This window comes from Tursiops truncatus, chromosome 1 (assembly GCF_011762595.2).
Source record: "Tursiops truncatus isolate mTurTru1 chromosome 1, mTurTru1.mat.Y, whole genome shotgun sequence".
NCBI lineage: Eukaryota > Metazoa > Chordata > Mammalia > Artiodactyla > Delphinidae > Tursiops > Tursiops truncatus.
In genome coordinates this window covers 163,120,009-163,139,375 of record NC_047034.1, presented here as the reverse complement: position 1 = coordinate 163,139,375, position 19,367 = coordinate 163,120,009, and the positions used below count along the sequence as shown (strand labels likewise).

Below are 19,367 nucleotides of genomic sequence, written 5' to 3'. Positions count from 1 at the left end.
TATGTTTCATTAAACACCATGTGTACAATGGTGGCTCCTTTGACTTTGCTGAGAGATCCTCTTCAAAGTTGTGTGATCCATTGCTGGCATTACTATGGCCTCCTCTTTTTGGCTAAATACTGTATGATCTGAACAAAAATGTTTGAATACGGGAGTACCAGCTTAAATGTTACCTTTGCTTTTTTTTTTTTTTTAACCAAGATCTGTGTTTCATGCTGGTCATTATACTTTGGCAATATAATATAGATTTTTTTTAAGTGTAAAGGGTTTTTTTATTATTATGTGTAACACAAAGTTATTTAAGTCAATAAATTTTTAAGGAATTTCACACGTTCTGATTCTTTCCACTGCTAATCACCTTAGTTCCTCCAAACTCATAATCTTCAAGATAAAATAGCCCTTTCAAAAAGAAGTTATCATGTGAGTCAGTCCACAATTCTTTTAGTTAGGCTTCTTTGATCTCCAATGAAATATGGACACACTTCAAAATTCCCCACCTGTAATCTTTGGGATCCAATTTCCTCAAGCGATTTACTTTAGGACCATGTTTAGGGTCAGGAGATGGATCTGCCTGGTTCTGAATTTGACACCCTCTAAAAACGTATTAGGTTCAAATCATATTCACTCCTAAGCCATCACACCCTAGAACAGTACAGATCATTGGGATATGCCAATACCTTTTAAAATTATCCAGACACTGTGTTCAAGATAAAAGCCTAAAAAAAGAAGCCATCTTTGTTTCATGTCAACATTAAAATTAGAGTACTAAATTAATACAGCTGATAATTTAAAAGCTTAAGATATGAGGGAAATTATCAGCTCTATAGTCCTGGAAGCAATCTTTATGTTTATCAATATACCCCCATCACTTGACTCTCTTAGGTATCATGTTCCTTCTTATCTGTATCAAAACTCATACTGAACAATGAGTTCTGGGTTGCAAAAGAGGATTATAGATTTGTTTTTGTTATTGCTTTATGGCAATTCTTTGTATATGGGATGAGAAGGTCATCAATAGTAAGGAAGACCACTAGTGAAAAAACATGACCTCATTATTTTGATGAGAAGTCTACATGGATACATTAGTATGAATAAGTTATATTAGTAGTCATTGCAATAGGAACTGTAAGTAACAGAAGAAAATTAACTGTTTCAACTCTCAGTCATCCCTAAATCAACTGATACTCTTGCTAGTTTTAATTAGTGAGTATACTTATTATATAATTTGTATAAGCAGCTGTGGTTGCAGTCAGGACAAATCATGTTTGATATGTTCTAGTATAACATGATGCTTTATTTTTCTTTCTTTCTTTCTTAATATTTATTTGGCTGCGCTGGGTCTTAGTTGTGGTGTGCGGGATCTTTGTTGCATCATGTGGAATCTTTAGTTGCGGCTTGCGAACTCTTAGTTGTGGCATGCGGGATCTAGATCCCTGACCAGAGATCGAACCCAGGCCCCCTGTGTTGGGAGCAAGGAGTCTTAGCTACTGGACCCCCAGGGAAGTCCCTAACATGATATGTTAGATGTACTTTTTTTAAAAAAACTTTTCTTAATGGCTTTCTTTTTTTAAATTAATTAATTAATTTTATTTATTTATTTGACTATGTTGGGTCTTCATTGCTGTGCGTGGGCTTTCTCTAGTGGAGGCGAGCAGGGGCTGCTCTTCGTTGTGGTGCTCTTCTCATTGACGTGGCTTCTCTTGTTGCGGAGCACGGGCTCTAGGCGCACGGGCTTCAGTAGTTGTGGCACGCGGGATCAGTAGTTGTGGCGCACAGGCTTAGTTTCTCTGCGGCATGTGGGATCTTCCCAGACCAGGGCTTGAATCCGTGTCCCCTGCAGTGGCAGACGGATTGTTAACCCCTGCGCCACCAGGGAAGCCCTAGATGTACTTCTTCCACTGAGAATGACTTTAACAGTTCTACTGTAAATTTCCACAGTAACATAAAATAAAAATGAGTTTAAAAAGTGTCTGCTGACTTGTCGACACCGTAATAATGGTATTTGCACCCATAGCTGTTTATGAGTATTACTGTAAATACTATATAGTTTCAAGGCATTTTGCTCTGGGCTTTACTATTCCATGTATCATGAATCATCCAACTCCTCAGTTATCTCTTGGACTTTCTAGTATTTTGAATGGCAATCTCTCTCAAGGGAGCCCTTCTAATTGCAGAATCTGTGCCTAGTATCCTTGGATTTGCTGGTTCAGCATGAGCATGAATTGATTAGTCTATGTATCCACATGTCTTATGGAACGTGTATTTCCTGTGTTCGCCATCTGCCAAATTGGAGCAGCATTTGGACCAGAAGATATTATCCTTCCTCTGATTTACTGTCTCTCTGAATAGAACCTCTTACTTAAATTTGGTTTGGTCAAAGGGCATTAATAGAAGGCTTTTTTTTTAATAAGGCTTTTGAAAAAATTCAGTATAACTGATGATTCCACAACAAAGCAAAGAATCCCCAAAACTGCAATATTGAGTGAGATGGCATGCCTTCAAATCTTGAATAGTATCATGGGAAGTCCATCTTTAGTCATTCCACAGATTGATCACCTCTTTTTTTTTAATTTTTTAAAAATTTACTTATTTTATTATTTATTTAGTTTTGGCAGTGTTGGGTTTTCGTTGCTGCGCGCGGGCTTTCTCTAGTTGCGGCGAGCGGGGGCTACTCTTCGTTGCGATGCACAGGCTTCTCATTGCGGTGGCTTCTCTCATTGTGAAGCACGGGCTCTAGGTGCGTGAGCTTCAGTAGTTGCAGCACATGGGCTCAGTAGTTGTGGCTCATGGGCTCTAGAGCGTAGGCTCAGTAGTTGTGGCGCACGGGCTTAGTTGCTCCGCAGCATGTGGGATCTTCCCGGAGCAGGGCTCGAACCCGTGTCCCCTGCAATGGCAGGCGGATTCTTAACCACTGCGCCACCAGGGAAGTCCCCAGTCACTTCTCTTAATTTATCACTCAATAGCATTTATTGAACACCCTTGTGGCGGGCACTTGCAAATGCTGTAAATGCAAAGGCAGTAAGCTAAGCTCCTTGCCCTCATGGAGCTCACAGACTGCCAACTATTACTATGTGTGATAATGCTACAATAGAGGCACATAAATGTTTGAATATTATGCGAAAAATGATTTTGGGAAAGACCACTATAATATATTTTAGGGATACAAAATGTGGGGAACAAATCATTCTTGGGTTTAGGATTCCTTATTTTGTTTGTTATTAGATATTTACTAAAACATATTTTAATGCCTTCTGTATGCTGGGAGTTGTGCTTGATGAAAAATTACATGTGCTCTCTGCCCCAATGAAGGAGATAGACAGACATTTTAAAATGTAGAATTCGATATTTTCAAAGCTAAGAAGAGAAGTTCAAGGTGTCCTGCAAAACTACAAGGAATTTAGATAGAAGGAAAGCCACTAACGGGACTTCCCTAGTGGTCCAGTGGCTAAGACTTCATGCTTGCAACGCAGGGGGCCCAGGTTTGGTACCTGGTTAGGGAACTAGATCCCACATGCCAAAACTAAAGATCCCGCATGCTGCAACTAAGACCTGGCACAGCCAAATAAATAAATAAATAAATATTTTTTTTAAAAAGAAGGAAAGCCACCAAGCATATTGTATGTTATCTATTGCTATATAACAAATAATTTCCAAAATTAGAAGCTTCAGACAACAATAAACATTTATTATTCCATATAGTTTCTGCAGGTCAGGAGTTCAGGAATGTCTAAGTGTTGTGGTTCTGAAACTTTCATGAGTTTTGTAGTCAAAGTGTCGGTCGGGACTGCAGTCATCTGAGACTTAACTGAGGCAGAAAGAGCCAATTCCAAGATGGCTTATTCACCTGGCTGTTGGCAGGAGGACTCAGTTCTTTGCCTACTTTATAGGGTTGCTTGTCTTCAAGCAACTTCAAGCAACTTCAAGCAACTTCAAGCTTGTCTTCAAGCAATAGGGTTGCTTGTCTTCAAGGCATAGCCACTAGTTTCCTCTAGAAAGAGTGATCTGAGAGAGTAACGAAGAAGCCACAAGTCTTTTATGAATTGCCTCAGAAATCGTATACCTGGGACTTCCCAGGTGGTCCAATGGTTAAGACTCTGTACTCCCAATGTAGGGGGCCAGGGTTTGATCCCTGGTTAGGGAACTAGATCCCACATGCTGCAACTAAGAGTTCGCAAGCCACAACTAAAGATTCCTCATGCGCAACGAAGATCCCACAGGTGGCAACGAAGATCCCCCATGCCACAACTAAGACCCGGTGCAGCCAAATAAGTTAATTAATTAATTAATTAATTAATATTAAAAAAAAAGCAATCGTATGTCTTTATTTCCACACTACCCTACTGGTTCCAGAGGTCATCCCTATCAGCATGAGAGGGGACACGGATAGCAGGAGGTAAGGACCATCGAAGGCCATCTTGGAGGCTGACTACCACATGTATGAATCTTCAAATGCAAGCTTGCTGAAATCAGACTTTTCAGAAGAACCCAATGTAGTTTAAAAAAAACCCACCAAGGATGGAGTTGGTCAGAGAATCATGGAATGGCATAACCAACGGGGTAGAAGCAGTTTAGGCAGAAACTCTAATACAGTAGATATAGATATATATTGATAGATAGCTAATTATAGCATAAAACTAACCTAAAGCAGAAACAGAAAATGGAAGAAAGACCATGAATTAATTGAGGCACTAGAATTGGTGTTTGTCACAATTAAAGGGAAAAAAGGAAGAAAAATTAAAGAATTAAAGACTTTAAAAGTTGCTGTAAATATTAAAAAAGAACTCAGAAAAGCACGGTTCTATTGTCATTCATTCATTATGGACTATGCCACTGACTGACTGACAAAGCTTGTAAATGGCTCCTACGATTCAAATCGTCTCTTAGTATCATCACAGAAGATCTTGTCCCCTTTAAGCAAGGTTGACCCCTCTACCTATCTTTCGATAACAGTTGTTTTAGGAAATTGCCTAAGATTTCCTCTTATTGAACTACACTTGTACTTGTTCTCACCAAAGTCTCAACATTGTACTATATCAGTTCAACATTTGCCTTTGCACTCCGGATGGGGTGTTCATATCCCTAACTGCCTAGCAGGATCTAGTTCCCCGACTAGGGTTCAAACCCGGCCCCCCTGCATTGGGAGCCCAGAGTCTTACCCAGTGGACCACCAGGAGAGTCCCCCATCAGGTGGCTTTAGATCTGCTCTTATGAAACCCAGCCCTGGCCTTTAAACAAGTTGGCCTTTGGTCTCAGCTGGGCTAGTCCAAGTCTCCTGACCACCCCCTCAGAGGGAGATTCTAACAACTGGGAAGAACCACTTCCACTTTATCTTCTAATGATAACTGACAATTACAAGCACAGCTGGTTGGTTACATTTATTGCCAGTAGGTCCATGGTCAAGTTGGCCTCAATTACTCTGCTGAATACATGCTGATTACTCTATTATTACCTCTTAGCAACAGTATAAGGAAGGCAACCTGACTTAATAGAAAGGATGCAGAATCTGAGAGTAGCTTTCTAGGTCTGGGAACCAGAGAGAGGGAGGTGAGTGGAGGTGGAGAGATGGGCAACCCTAGTCCTTAACCCTCCTTATTTACCCAGGGGCACCCAGATTCCCTATCTCTCCTTTCCCTCAATACACAGGACTTGAAGTGTCCCTTACCCACTCCAGTCTGACCTCCGCCATTCCAGAGCAAGCTGGACCAGATGTGCATGTGACTGAGTTTTGACCATGCAATTGAGGTGAAATCCTAAGAGAGGGCAAAGCAACAATATGAAAGGAACCCAAGTCTCTGATTGACCAGGTGCAGCAGAGCTACCTGCTGCTCAGCATCTTCCAGACTGTTATTTGAGAAATAAACTTCTGTTTTCTCATTTTAAAAAAGAAAAAAAGAGTACAGACACCTTTTTTTTTTTGAATTTTTGAATTTTATTTTATTTTATTTTTATACAGGAAGCTCTTATTAGTCAGAATAGAGACTCTTGATTAAGGGTTGGATTCGAATATCAGCTCTTAAACTTAACACTCCTGTGACCCAGTTAAGTTCCTTTAATATCTATTAGCTTCAGTTTTCCATAGGTGTAAAGTAAGGTTGTTATATATTTCACAGCACTGTTCAAGGTATAGGAAAGAAAATATGTACACCTGACGTATAGTGGACACTCTATATTTATTTATTTATTTTATTTAAAACTTTATTTTTAAATTTATTTTTGGCTGCATTGGGTCTTTGTTGCTGCGCGCGGGCTTTCTCTAGTTGCATTGAGCGGGGGCTACTCTTTGTTGTGGTGCGCGGGCTTCTCATTGCGGTGGCTTCTCTTGTTGCGGAGCACGGGTTCTAGGCGCGCGGGCTTCGGTAGTTGCGGCACGTGGGCTCTAGAGCGCAGGCTCAGTAGTTGTGGCACACGGGCTTAGTTGCTCCCCGGCATGTGGGATCTTCCTGGGCCAGGGCTCGAACTCATGTCCCTTGCACTGGCAGGCTGATTCTTAACCACTGCTCCACCAGGCAAGTCCCTGGTATATTTTAATATTTCCCAAAATGCATTACTTTGCACTCTATTTCTTAATGCTAACAATGACCGAGAAAATAACAAGAGCTTAAAGTATATTTGCTATATGTTTCAAGAAGGCAGGGATCAATTTTATTTAAAATAATTTTTTTGTGGGGGGACTGCGCTGCGCAGCATCTGGAATCCTATTTCCCTGACCAGGGATCAAACCCATGTTCCCTGCATTGGAAGCATGGAGTCTTAACCATTGGACCACTAGGGAAGTCCCTAAAATATTTCATTAAAGGCAGATTTTTAAACATCTTACACTTAAGGGGATTAGTTTAAATTAATTAGAAAACTAATTCAGAATTTTCACGTTCTTCAAAGGTGTTAGATAAATGAAGATTTTCTAAATTATAATAGCAAAGTCAGAATAAATACCTGTTTATGTTGACAAGTCTTCTAAATGTGTCTTTAGATCTGGTTGGTTGCTTTGACCCCCAAGCAAGAGAGAATAAATAATGCATTCCTCTACAAGCTGACTAACCATAAAAGTGTAACAAGTTCCCATTGGTATGCCCAGACCTGTGGAAGAGAAAATGAGTAGAAAATAAGAAAGGTATGTAGCACCTTGTTCTGACTTCCCAAGGATTAAAGGATGATCATATGAACAAACCCACAATGTAAATTATTTATACTGTTGAATAATATGAAACTATATAAATTAACAAAGATTATATATAAGAACAATTTCTAAGCAATTCCTAACACATATAAGCTATTGTTTAAGAATTCAATAATATCTTGAAGTCCATTAATGCTATAGTTCTCACCTTTTGAGATACCTCTGTGGCTCTTAGGGGGTTATTTGTTACTCAAGGGTCAAAGTAAGTTGAAAGCAGAAAGTTCTGCAAGACTACCAGCCAGGAACACATGAATCTATCTGCTTTTCTTCCTTACTGTCCAAGACAGCAGGGTCTTTCTTGTCTGATTCACTCAGGAAGAGCAAGACTCTTCAAGACACGCTGAGAGAATCCACCAAGCACATGACAGGTTGGTTAGGGCTGCAGGCTACCATTATATACCTTCCCTCCCATCCCCTCCAGGGCAAAACCCCATGAGAGCTGAACCTTGTCTGTCTTATGTACAGCGTACAGCACAGGGCTGACATGTAGTAGTATTCAATCATTTCCTAAATGAACATGATAGAGTGGCAATGAGAACTTGAGGTAACTGGAGCCTTAATTTGGAAAGCATTTCCCAGGCATAAAGGCATGACCTGGGGATATATAAGCTACTCAAGGAGTACAGCGCAGTGTACAACAATCTGTAATGGAGCTATATGCCCCCAAATGAACTCAGACAAGGTCCCAAATCCAGGCACAGGCATCTAGGGAAAATGATTTTGTTACCATGCTAGTTTTTCTCTGGGACTGATAATTTATGTTTCATAACAGACATTTGGCTTTGGGCAGCTTCATTTATTTATTAAAAAATTTTTTTGTTTTTGCGGTATGTGGGCCTCTCACTGTTGTGGCCTCTCCCGTTGCAGAGCACAGGCTCTGGACGCGCAGGCTTAGCGGCCATGGCTCACGGGCCCAGCCGCTCCGCGGCATGTGGGCTCTTCCTGGACCGGGGCACGAACCCGTGTCCCCTGCATCGGCAGGTGGACTCTCAACCACTGCGCCACCAGGGAAGCCCCCAGCTTCATTTATTAAAGAAGAACATCATGATTTTGGAGAACAGAACACCGTTTTCCTTGTGTTGCTGTTCAGTAGGGCAGAATGTTTAGACCAACTCTCTTTTTTACAGAAGTAACTTAGCATACCCAAATGTCTAAGTACACAACTGTTATGCTGCTGGAAGTGGCAAGAGAAAACAATCCAGGTAGAAATGAACAGGAAAAGATGTTTAGGTTCCCTGTTCTGTGAAGAGTAATGTAGGGAAATGAAAGTGAACTGGAGAGGAAGAGAAATGGGAGCTGAAGAAACAGCCAAGAATCAGGAAGAGAGATTGCAAAACATGCCCCCTTTAGCCCCAAGTGCATTTGCATTTGCCTCTTTCTCTGCCTTTTGGTTGTTTGGAGGTGCCAGGCATGCGTTGCCACATGGCACACCCTCGACCTCTCCTGGTCACACTCTGTCATGAGTCACAACCTTGAGTCCTGTGGAAACAGCGAAGAGCTGGGCTCTCGGGGAGGAAGACAGTGCCTGACCCAGTGTCCACTACTTCAAGAAATGGGCATAAGGTGGCAGCACTGGTAGTGCCTGCAGGTGTTGTGGAGAGAAACTTGGCCAAGGGCCAGCTGTACTTGAGCTGCTAAGTCCCAGGGAAAAGATGGAAAAGGGGAACTCTGTTAAAGACCTCTTTATTAGGGTAGTAAGTGATGGAAGGAAAAAGGCTTCTCCTGGGGAAGCAGTGGCACCAGGAGCTCCACTAGGAGGGATGCGTGATGAGGTCACATTGCCTGGCACCCATACGTCTGTTAAAAGAATAACTGCCACTTATGAGGAAGGATTAAGACGGACTGATGAACAACATGGATGAATCTTGAAAACATGGTAAGTGAAAGAAGCCAATCACAAAAGATGTGTACTGTACAATTCTGCTTACGTGAAATGTCCAGCACAGGCAAATCTATAGAGACAGAACGTAGGTGAGTGATCGCCTAGGGCTTGAGACTGGGGACAAAGAGGGGGTGACTGCTAAAGGGTTTCACTCTAGGTTGATGAAATGTTCTAAAACTGATTGTGGTGATGGTTGCACAACTCTGAATAAGCTAAAAACCATTGAATTTTGCACTTTAATGGAGAAATTGTAATGAAACCTCAATAAAGCTGTTACTTTTTAAAAAACGAATATTTAATTAAACCCAGAGAGGAAAGGTTATAACGTGAGTGCATTCTTAACCCTTCTCTCCCTCCCTGGTCCTTTGAATACCTATGGTTTCAATAGGGATGAGAGGCATGCCTTTTCCTGGAATCACCCATTTCTAAGCCAGTGCCTCTTAAACTTTAATTTGCATACAGATCACCTGTGGATCTTGTCAAAATGCAGAATCTGTTTCAGAAGGTCTGAAGTGGAGCCTAAGACTGTGCATTTCTAAGAAGCTCCTAGGCGATCTTGAAGCTGCTGGTCCTAGAATTACACTTGGAATAGAGAGACTCTAAGAGACTCATTGAAATTATATTTGTTCTTTGATTGAGATTAGTATTATGTCAGCTCTGTACTGAAGTTAAAATGCCAAGTAAATATTTTTATTTTGACTTGCTAGTGGCACAACATATATATGATGCTTCTAACAACAGTTAATACAGGTATCTTGAAAAAGTACATTACTAACATTATGGTATTTTATTATCCATTTTTATTGAAAAGTTCAGGATTTGGAACTGTAAGAGAACTGGGTTTGAATCCTGGCTCTATCATTAACCAATGTCATGGCCTTGGACTATCTGAGTTTCAGTTTCTTTGTGTATAGAATGGAGATACTAATACCTATCTCAGCGGATTTTGGGGAGTGCTGGAGACTATGGTACACACATTATACTCACTCTTGAGATAACTACTATTATTGTCATCATATTTGTGTGAGGTGGGAGAGCTACCACATTTCCTTCTCTGGATCTCGCATCACTCCATATTTTCTTTAAAACCTCCTAAATCTTGAAATTTTGGTTGTGTGGGAGATGATTCCCAAAAATTATTTTTCTTTATCTGCCTAAAGAAGGTGTTGTTTGGAGCTCTAGTAAAATCCATACGGAATATACTTTTTAATACGTAGATGTCTGCTTTCTTTTTTGTGGGAGGGTTTGTTCTTTTATTAAGAGATTCAAAGAAAAAGTTCAAGATTTGTTTTGTTTGCTTTTTTTTTTTTTTTTGCGGTACGCGGGCCTCTCACTGTTGTTGCCTCTCCCGTTGCAGAGCACAGGTTCCGGACGCGCAGGCCCAATGGCCATGGCTCACAGGGCCAGCCGCTCCGCGGCATGTGGGATCCTTCCGGACCGGGGCGCGAACCTGTGTCCTCTGCATCGGCAGGCGGATTCTCAACCACTGCGCCACCAGGGAAACCTGTTCAGGATGTTTAATAAGGAATTTTGGTCTCCCTGATTCTCTAGTGTTAAGCTGGAATAATTCAACATCAATGACTTATTTTTGTTTAAAAAAATTTTCAAACTGAGTTACTCAATTTCACTTTAGGGCCTCTGCTATTTTCCTTTTCCTTTACAGGTACAGCAGGCAAGTTCTTCTAATGCTTGGCCCTCAGGGAAGCCTACAGAGAGAGGCAATTCGGAAAACCCTGTTTTGGAAGAGAGCTGCTCCTCAATAGCTCCGCATGGAAGAGGAATTCCTGCCACAAATGACAAGACATCACAGGCACACAGCTTGGACTAGAGTGAGGACTGCTGCTTCTTCCTTCTTGTGGTGCTCTGACCTGGGAGGCCCATGGACTACAGTATTAGGCAAGCACCCAGGTGCCTTGTTCCTCCATGTTATACTTGGGCTGCAGTCTGAATGTTGTAGACTTGCAAGGGGCTGCCCAATGTATTTGCTTCCTTTTGTTTTTATAGTCTTTCGACTTTTAGGCTGACTTTATCTCCTTGATTTTCCTAGTTTCTGGAAGAATATGTAGCAAATACTAATTGTCACTGGCAAGTTCCCGGCATACAGCATTAGTGAAATTCATTTCTTCCTTCTTGTTAAATCATTCTTGTGTTTAAAAAAATTTTTTTTAACACTTTTGTAAATTTAACCCCTTGCCAACACCTTTCTGTCACTGTGTACTCAGCATTAGCTATATGAAGGCCTAAGCAGTATGGAGACTTAAGAACTTGTTTTCTTCTCTATTTGTTTTTTAAATTATAGAAGACTCTAATGCTGTCAGCTGGTAAATGTTTAGATTTTAAGGTAAACATCACTCTAACTTTTGTAAACACTGTAATAGAAAACTGGTTTTAGAGATGCAAAAACAAATCAAAAATTTTGTTTTATGGAGAATTGTGTTGAAGACATATTTTGAAATTTGAAGAAGGAAACAAGAGGTTCTATGTCTTCAGTGCAGCTTTGAATATTTAGGATTTCTTCTGTTAACTGTTCTGTTTTGTGTCACTACTGCATGAGGGCCTCAGAAAGGCTGGACTGGAAACACCAGCCCCCTGAAAGGGACAGTCACGTGTTCATGGAGTGAGGAAGTGCTAGCTGCTGGCTGGGGACTTCCCAGGTCACTAATTTTGAAAAACCCCCTAAACACTGATCTTAAAGATCCAGTTCTTCTCTTCAACAGCAAGGATCAAAATGTTGGAAGGCTGTATCCTGTTTCCTCATCTAGCACCAGGATTCTGGTGAAGAGTTGCAATGGAGTGGACTCTAAGTCGGCTTGTTCTTTCCTTTCTTATTCGACCAATTAAGGACATTATTTCATTTGGTGCGTCTTAGCCATTCATTTTGGTGGACAGTTGTTTCTCTTGTTATAAAGACCAATGACCATTCTAAACCCAGAGTCAGCCAAATAGGTAAAACAAATATCGCATAATTCCACATAGCTGCCTTAGGAGGACTGAGTTCTAGTCTATGCAGGAATCCCTGGCATGAGCACTGTTATGTACAGAAGCCTGAGCTTAGAGAGCAGCCAGAGTGGCATAGATTGTGACTTGTGGACATTTCTGTGCCATTTAGTCCAAGTACAATTACCCATCATGAGAGCCTATGTGACACAAACAGAAAGAGAGTAGGAGAAGATGAACAGGAGGAAAGAAGTTATCTTAATTCTATTCTCCCCAAGGGGAGAAAATGACTAAAATATAACCTGAGTGTAAGAGCATTAGTAATATTAATAATAATATCTTTGATAATTAGGCCACTGATCTCAAAGTACTTTTATTTATTTATTTATTTTAAATTTATTTATTTATTTTTGGCTGCATTGGGTCTTCGTTGCTGCGTGCGGGCTCTCTCTGGTTGCGGCGAGTGGGGGCCACTCTTCATTGTGGTGCACGGGCTTCTCACTGTGGGCTTCTCACTGTGGTGGCTTCTCTTGTTGTGGAGCATGGGCTCCAGGCTTGTGGGCTTCATTAGCTGCAGCACACAGGCTCAGTAGTTGTGGCTCGCAGGCTCCAGAGCGCAGGCTCAGTAGTTGTGGCGCACGGGCTCAGTTGTTCCGCAGCATGTGGGATCTTCCCGGACCAGGACTTGAACCCGTGTCCCCTGCACTGGCAGGCGGATTCCCAACCACTGCACCACCACCAGGGACGCCCTCAAGTACTTTTTTTTTTTTTTTTTTGCAGTGCGTGGGCCTCTCACTGTTGTGGCCTCTCCCATTGCGGAGCACAGGCTCCGGACACGCAGGCTCAGCGGCCATGGCCCACGGGCCCAGGCTCTCCGCGGCATGTGGGATCTTCCCGGACCGGGGCATGAACCGGTGTCCCCTGCATCAGCAGGCGGGCTCTCAACCACTGCGCCACCAGGGAAGCACCCCTCAAGTACTTTTAACATCCATTATTTTCTTTGTACTCACCAAAATCTCTTTAACGTCCCATAGAATGGGAATTGCCATGTCTTAAGTTTTTCCCTGTTCCTCTTTCCTCTTTATTCATCAACTTTCTTGGAAAATGAGGGATCTCGCCCTGAGAGTTAGGAACTTATCGATTTTGAAGGAAAAAGGCCTATCTTTCCTGTTAGTTAGACATCATCCTACACTGTACTTTATAGGAGGTACAAAGGTAGTGTATATTACAATTTTGTACATCACAGCAGGGTAATTGACAGAGAACCTTCCATTTACAGTAAACTGAATGAGAGGATTGACATCCAAAATCAAAAAGTGGAAACCTCTAGACTGGTTTCAAAGCATCACAGTGAAAGGACAGTCATGTGACTCATGGAGAACCTCTGCTCTGATGCTTCAGAGCATACATAGTCCATATGATTAGATTTTGTAAGTCTGAAATCTTGATCATTACAGTCTATAAATGGATATAGCCTTTTGGAAGTCTGACTTAGAATGAAAGCCTGGACCTTTGTCTCAAATATTGAGATACTATCAAATTGTAGGCTCTTTGCCTTGAATATTAGGTAGGTTATCCTCCTTTAACTCTTGTCTTCTGTTTCTTCATCCTCCACCCCCAATCACTCCCAAGAAGAACATCTCTGACAGAGTTTTCAATGTCTTTGTAGTACTTCATTCCTGTAAATTCCTTCTTCTCTATGTTTTTGTTCTGTTTTATGTAGTTTGGAAAATGACAGTGTAGAGTATGTTTGGTATAACCCTAGTCCTGGCCAGCATTTTTCATCCCTTTAAAAAATATATATATATATTATATATATATAAATATGTGTGTGTGTATATATATATATATATATATATATATACACACACATGGGTGTGTGTGTGTGTGTTCTGCGGTTGAAAGTATAGAACTAAAAACTTTATTTATTTATTTATTTAGGCCACACCTTGCAGCATGAAGGATCTTAGCTCCCCGACCAGGGACAAAACCTTTGCCCCCTGCAGTGGAAGCACAGAGTCCTAACCACTGGACCACCAGGGAATTCCCTAGAAGTAAAAACTTTAAATAAAATAGAGGGCTTCCCTGGTGGCACAGTGGTTAAGAATGGCCTGACAATTCAGGGGACATGGGTTCGATCGCTGGTCCGGGAAGATCCCACATGCTGTGGAGCAGCTAAGCCTGTGCACCACAACTACTGAGCCTGCGTTCTAGAGCCCGTGAGCCATAACTACTGAAGCCCACACGCCTAGAGCCCGTGCTCCACAACAAGAGAAGCCACTGCAATGAGAAGCCTGCGCACTGCAACGGACAGTAGTTCCCGCTCACAGCAACCAGAGAAAGCCCGCGCACGGCGACGAAGACCCAACGCAGCCAAAAATAGATAAATAAGTTAAAAATAAAAAAGAAAATGTTTCTTGTATTGTTCCTGTTAAGCATTTCTCATATTTTGGCATCACACACCAAAACATGATGTCAGAGGTGTGTGGGGGGGGGGAGCAGGTAGAGGTGAGGGAAAGACCAGGTTAGATAGTACAATGTGTGCAGTGGTGAAGAATTGACTAAATTTAATTAATCTTCAATTAGCAGATCACTGAGGATATGAATCACTCACTGGCAGTCAAAAGGTGATGTCAGTGAATGGTTATGGCTCAGCATGACTGCTTCTGTTTGCTCCTGTATTTACTCCTAGCACTATTGCTACTGCAGGGCTCTCCTATGAATTTTTTTTTTTTTTTTTTTTTTGCGGTACGCAGGCCTCTCCTGTGAATTTTATTGTGGGACTTTAGAAATGTCTACTGCCAAGGGTAGCATTAATAAGTATTCCAGTTGATAGTTAGAGCAAGGAACAAGTTTCTTAATGAAGTTTATAAATATGGCTTTGGACTGATCTTACTGGCAATAGTCATACTATTAATTTCTAGCTGAAAGAATCACATGCTCACAGGAGTACTGAGCCTAAGTAGAAGACTCATTTTGGTGGAAATTGGGTTAGAACAGCACATGCAACTCAAGGATTGCTGAAGAAGGGCAGGTGCATAAAGTTGCTTCATCATGAAAGGTGAATATTCAACGTGGAGACTGAGCGCCCTTGGTTAAGTTTATAAAACAGTTTCTGCCTAAACTCTCTGTAATAGTTACCAATTGTGCTAATAATGGATTACAAAAATCCTCAGTAGCCAATCAGGTTGCGACCTCCTTACTTCTAAGCATCTTCCTAGAGAATATCTTATGAAGGTTATGTAGTATCTCAATTCTCCTATGATTGCGTCTTGGAAACACTGGCTGCTAGTTCATAAAAAACCAGAGAGTATGTACAGAGTCAACTAGAATCCTTCTTTTCTAGATACTTTGGACTTCCAACTTTAGCTGGGCTAAAGTGGAACGACATGAGCCATGAACTCCAGGGTTTTCTGGACAGAGTGCCATATTTTTAAGTAACCATGATTGACGGTTATGGGAAAAAAAATACTTAAATGGGCTCTTGGACTTTGTTCTGAGGTCAAAAGGGACCGCATTTAAAAATGTGTATTCTATATCCTGATCTTGGTGTTTGACACAAAAATAGTACCTAATGTTGTGTGATATTGTGTATTCTTTTGTTTGAACATAGTTTGTAGATGGACTCTATTAGTGAAAACACACTGTGGTGGAGAGGAATGTGTGTGTGTGTATGTTTCAGTGCTGTTTTTATTTATTTTTATTTTTTATTTTTTTGCGGTACGCGGGCCTCTCACTGTTGTGGCCTCTCCCGTTGCAGAGCACAGGCTCCGATGTTCAGGCTCAGCGGCCATGGCTCACGGGCCCAGCCGCTCCGCGGCATGTGGGATCTTGCCAGACCGGGGCACGAACCCGTGTCCCCCGCAACGGCAGGCGGACTCTCAACCACTGCGCCACCAGGGAAGCCCTCAGTGCTGTTTTTAAATGGCCTGTTGGGTAGGTTTGATGAAATGTGTTAGGTTATTTCACCTTTGTCTCCTGTTCTCTCCCTCCACCGTAAGACTGGAAGAACAACACACTTATACCCAAGCCTCCAGTAGTCTCTTTGGAAGGGTAGGCCAATTAGAACCAAACTGCTTGTCCCCACCCCCAGCCACTCTGGTAGGTTCTGAATCCAGTTTCAGTGTTGTTAAATTTCAGGGCAGAAAGTGATAATTTGGAAAAGTGCCAAAACCCACTGTAATTTTTCCTGGCAGCTTTCCCTTGGTGTCATTGGTAAGTTCTGCATTTCACTGGAGTACCGCACCACTACTACTACAGTACCTCGCAGCAGACTTTTTCATTTGGTCCACTTTTATCTTTGGAAGAAGCCGTTTTTCAGTAGGGATAGACGGATTTACACTCTATTAAAGCTAGTCAGAATGCTTTCCCTTAAGGGTCATTCACTTCCTGCCTTATGCTTAATAAGTTCCCTTGGATTTTCCTTGATGCTTACATAAAAAGCCTGGGATGATCATGCTGGAGTATTCTCTTGAGGCGGCTGTGTTGCACACTTGCTGTTTTAGGCTCCTATCCTGTTTCACAGGACTGCATGCCTACCTCCCTCCATTTTGTCAGTGCTCACTGGGTTTTTCCTTCTCTTTCCACCTCTCTTCTACAGACTTGTGTTGGAGCAAAAGACTCCATTCCAGATCCATTCCAGAGTTACTATGAGAAACTTCCCCACTCTCTGACTTTTTTTCCTATCTCAGTAAAATGGCAGTGTAAGAAAGCTCTATGCAGTCAGGGCTGAAAGAAATACCCACCTAGAATATTTGATTTTCCTTCTGATTTTCTTCTCTACTCTCAACTTTCAAAAATTTCCCCTACAATCATTTTACATGTGTGGAATTTTCTAGATTGGTTTTAAAGAATAAAGCAGAACAAATGCAGCCTGGATTGGTTTAATATGGGAAGTCAAAGAAAACAGACTTTTACTGTTCCTGAGCAATACCTTCAGTATTCAGATTGGTGACCTTATCTTTCCTTGGTAGTGTTGTTAGCGTTTAGCTCTCCAAATCTAAAAACAGCTTTGTGTAATAAGTACCAAACACAAAATTGTCGTGTCTCTTCTGATGGACTGTAAAGTGGCTTTCAAGCTTCTTTGTAAGTAGGTTTTTCATATCTGCACTATTTTTGTGTCCGTTGGTGAACACAAACCTTCAGTGAGGCTCAGGAGAAATGCCCAAATTCCTGATCTGCCCAGTGGTTTTATAAAACTCGAGTCTGGGTTGGTTTGTTTGTCTTTAAAATATTATTAATAGTTTTACTCTATCTTCTACAAAAGAATCGTCAACAAGCTCACCAATGAGAAAAGTGGTTACGGAAAATGTATATATTAGAGTGTGAGAGAGCTTGTGCTTTTTCCTTCATGTTAGATTGACTCTGGGTGCTTGCTTTGTTTGAAACCCACCACAAACCAAACTAGCCTGGACCTTTATTTATTTAATTTTATTTTAGATTTCAGTTTTGGGGTAGGTGATGGTGAGGGTAATTCTTATTTTATATTGGTACAAAAAAAGCAAGTTGACTTATACCTAAGGGTTTTTTTTGCAGAGCTACTCTTTTGGTGAAGAAAAAAAAAAGCCTCATTCAGAAATTAACATTTCTCAAAATGTGTTCCTTATTATTCTGAAATGCAAGTTCCTTCAAATTGTTTATTTTAAAACTCTGAGATGAATGGAAGAAGGATCTAGACAAGGAGTTGTTGAGCGCCCACCATGCTTGATACCTCTGGGGTTGCTCCTTTGGAATTCTAGGTGCTGGGCAAGCGCAATTTTACCAGGGCTGTTGAGCGCCATTCGGACTCCATTCCATTTTTCTCCGTGGCGATCCAGTTCGTATCTTACAGCTCCCGCCTGGAAGCCGGTAATGTAATGAATTGCCTTGACTCTTGCTTCAATCCACTTTCCTCGCTTAATATGCAGTCCAAAGTTTTGCAGCTCGCTGTCAGATGGTACTGCTACACTTTCACACTGCTCCCAAAGCCTCCGCTGGGGCTGTTTCAGAACACGGAGTTACAAACTTTAAGAAACAGACAGCTCCAGACGGAAATCCACGCCAGGCTTTGAGCTCTGCTTCTGGCTTCCGTCAACTGACATAGTTGCCCTTTTGCTCAAACTCGCAGCTCCAGTTCGCACTCGAGAGAGCTCCGCTGGGTATCTGCTTGCTTCGGCGCGGCGGGGACGCGTGTGAGGCTACGAGCCGGCGCTCCACCTATTTCGCCGCGCCTTAGTTCAGAACCGAGGCAAACCTTCACTTGGGTCCCTGGGCTTAAACGTCTTCCTTCAAAAAGAGTGGGGAAAGGAAGGAGCCGGGCCCGATCTTTTGTTTGTTTGTTGAATTTTGTATTTCGGACACTTGGGAAGCAAATTGCCAGAGAGGAAGGGCTGTCCTCCCTGCAAACATTTCCCTCTCTTAGCAAACCCTCCAGGCCTCGGTTCCACATTTTGCAGTTGACTGCGTGGATTTTAATAGGCTGTTCCCTTACTCTCGGGCCCAATCCATGCACACTGTGTAGCCAGATAAAATGAGAGCACATTTTCTGCCATTTTCAGTCGGTTTGTCCTGGCAGCCCTGCCCCCTTCCTTGGCTGCGGCAGCCGCGGGAGTTAATGCTGCGAGCAGAAAACTCCGCCTGATCCTCCGGGCCGGAGATCCAGTCCACGTTTGCCAGGTGCCGTGCGGTAGGGGACGGCGATAAGAACTCTCTTGTGACGGAGCGAGCGAGACTTTAGTCCGGTTTCCATGTCAACGATACAGTCCATATTTGCCATCAGGCTGTTGGTGGCAAAGGAGCTTTCGTGCGGGTAGCGCTGTCCTAGTCCTAGTTCTCCAATCGGCGCCGGGATTCCTGAGCTGCCTAGGTGTGGGGTTAAAAGGCAGGGGCCGTGGGGTAGAAAACTCCACCAGCGGGAGGACCCACAGCCCCAAACCCGGGTCTCGGAGCTTGGGCCGGCCACGTGCCCTGTTCCTCCCCTCCCCCCTTTCCCGCAGCCATTACCCCTAGGGAAAGCTGATGGGCCAGTTTCTAAGAAAGTTCCCGTCAACTCGGGATAGTGATGTGGGGCTGTAAGGGTAGGGGTGGAAGAGGACCCTAAAGGATTTGAGATTAAAAAAAAAAAAGTGGGAAAGGAGAAATCCGACATTACTACCTCCTCCAACCCAGGTGGAGAGATTTTTCGCGCACTTTATTGCTAGACAAAAATGGTGGCTGTTTTCAAAACAGCCTGCCCACGTGTCGGACAGGGATTTTGGCACTTTCCAAATTTCACAGCCATTGAAGAAAGGGGATGAGGGCTTCCTCTGGAGACAAATTCATTCTGGCTTCCAGATTGTCACTGGGCTCCAGGTTTCTCATTATACTCCACCTCTGAAGGAAATGGCAGGGTAA

At 42.4% G+C, this 19,367-nt stretch overlaps 1 long non-coding RNA gene and 1 other non-coding gene across 2 annotated transcripts; one reads left to right on the top strand and one right to left on the bottom strand.

Moving 5' to 3' along the window:
* Positions 1 to 886: 886 nt before the first annotated feature.
* On the bottom strand, positions 887 to 983 carry LOC117309970 (small nucleolar RNA SNORA40). Its single transcript, XR_004524247.1, has one exon. It is a non-coding gene; the product is annotated as a small nucleolar RNA SNORA40 (small nucleolar RNA).
* A 7,175-nt stretch (positions 984 to 8,158) lies between these two features.
* On the top strand, positions 8,159 to 16,851 carry LOC141276720 (uncharacterized). The gene is made up of 3 exons (XR_012326709.1): positions 8,159 to 9,053; positions 10,723 to 12,971; positions 13,938 to 16,851. It is a non-coding gene; the product is annotated as an uncharacterized lncRNA (long non-coding RNA).
* Positions 16,852 to 19,367: the final 2,516 nt, after the last annotated feature.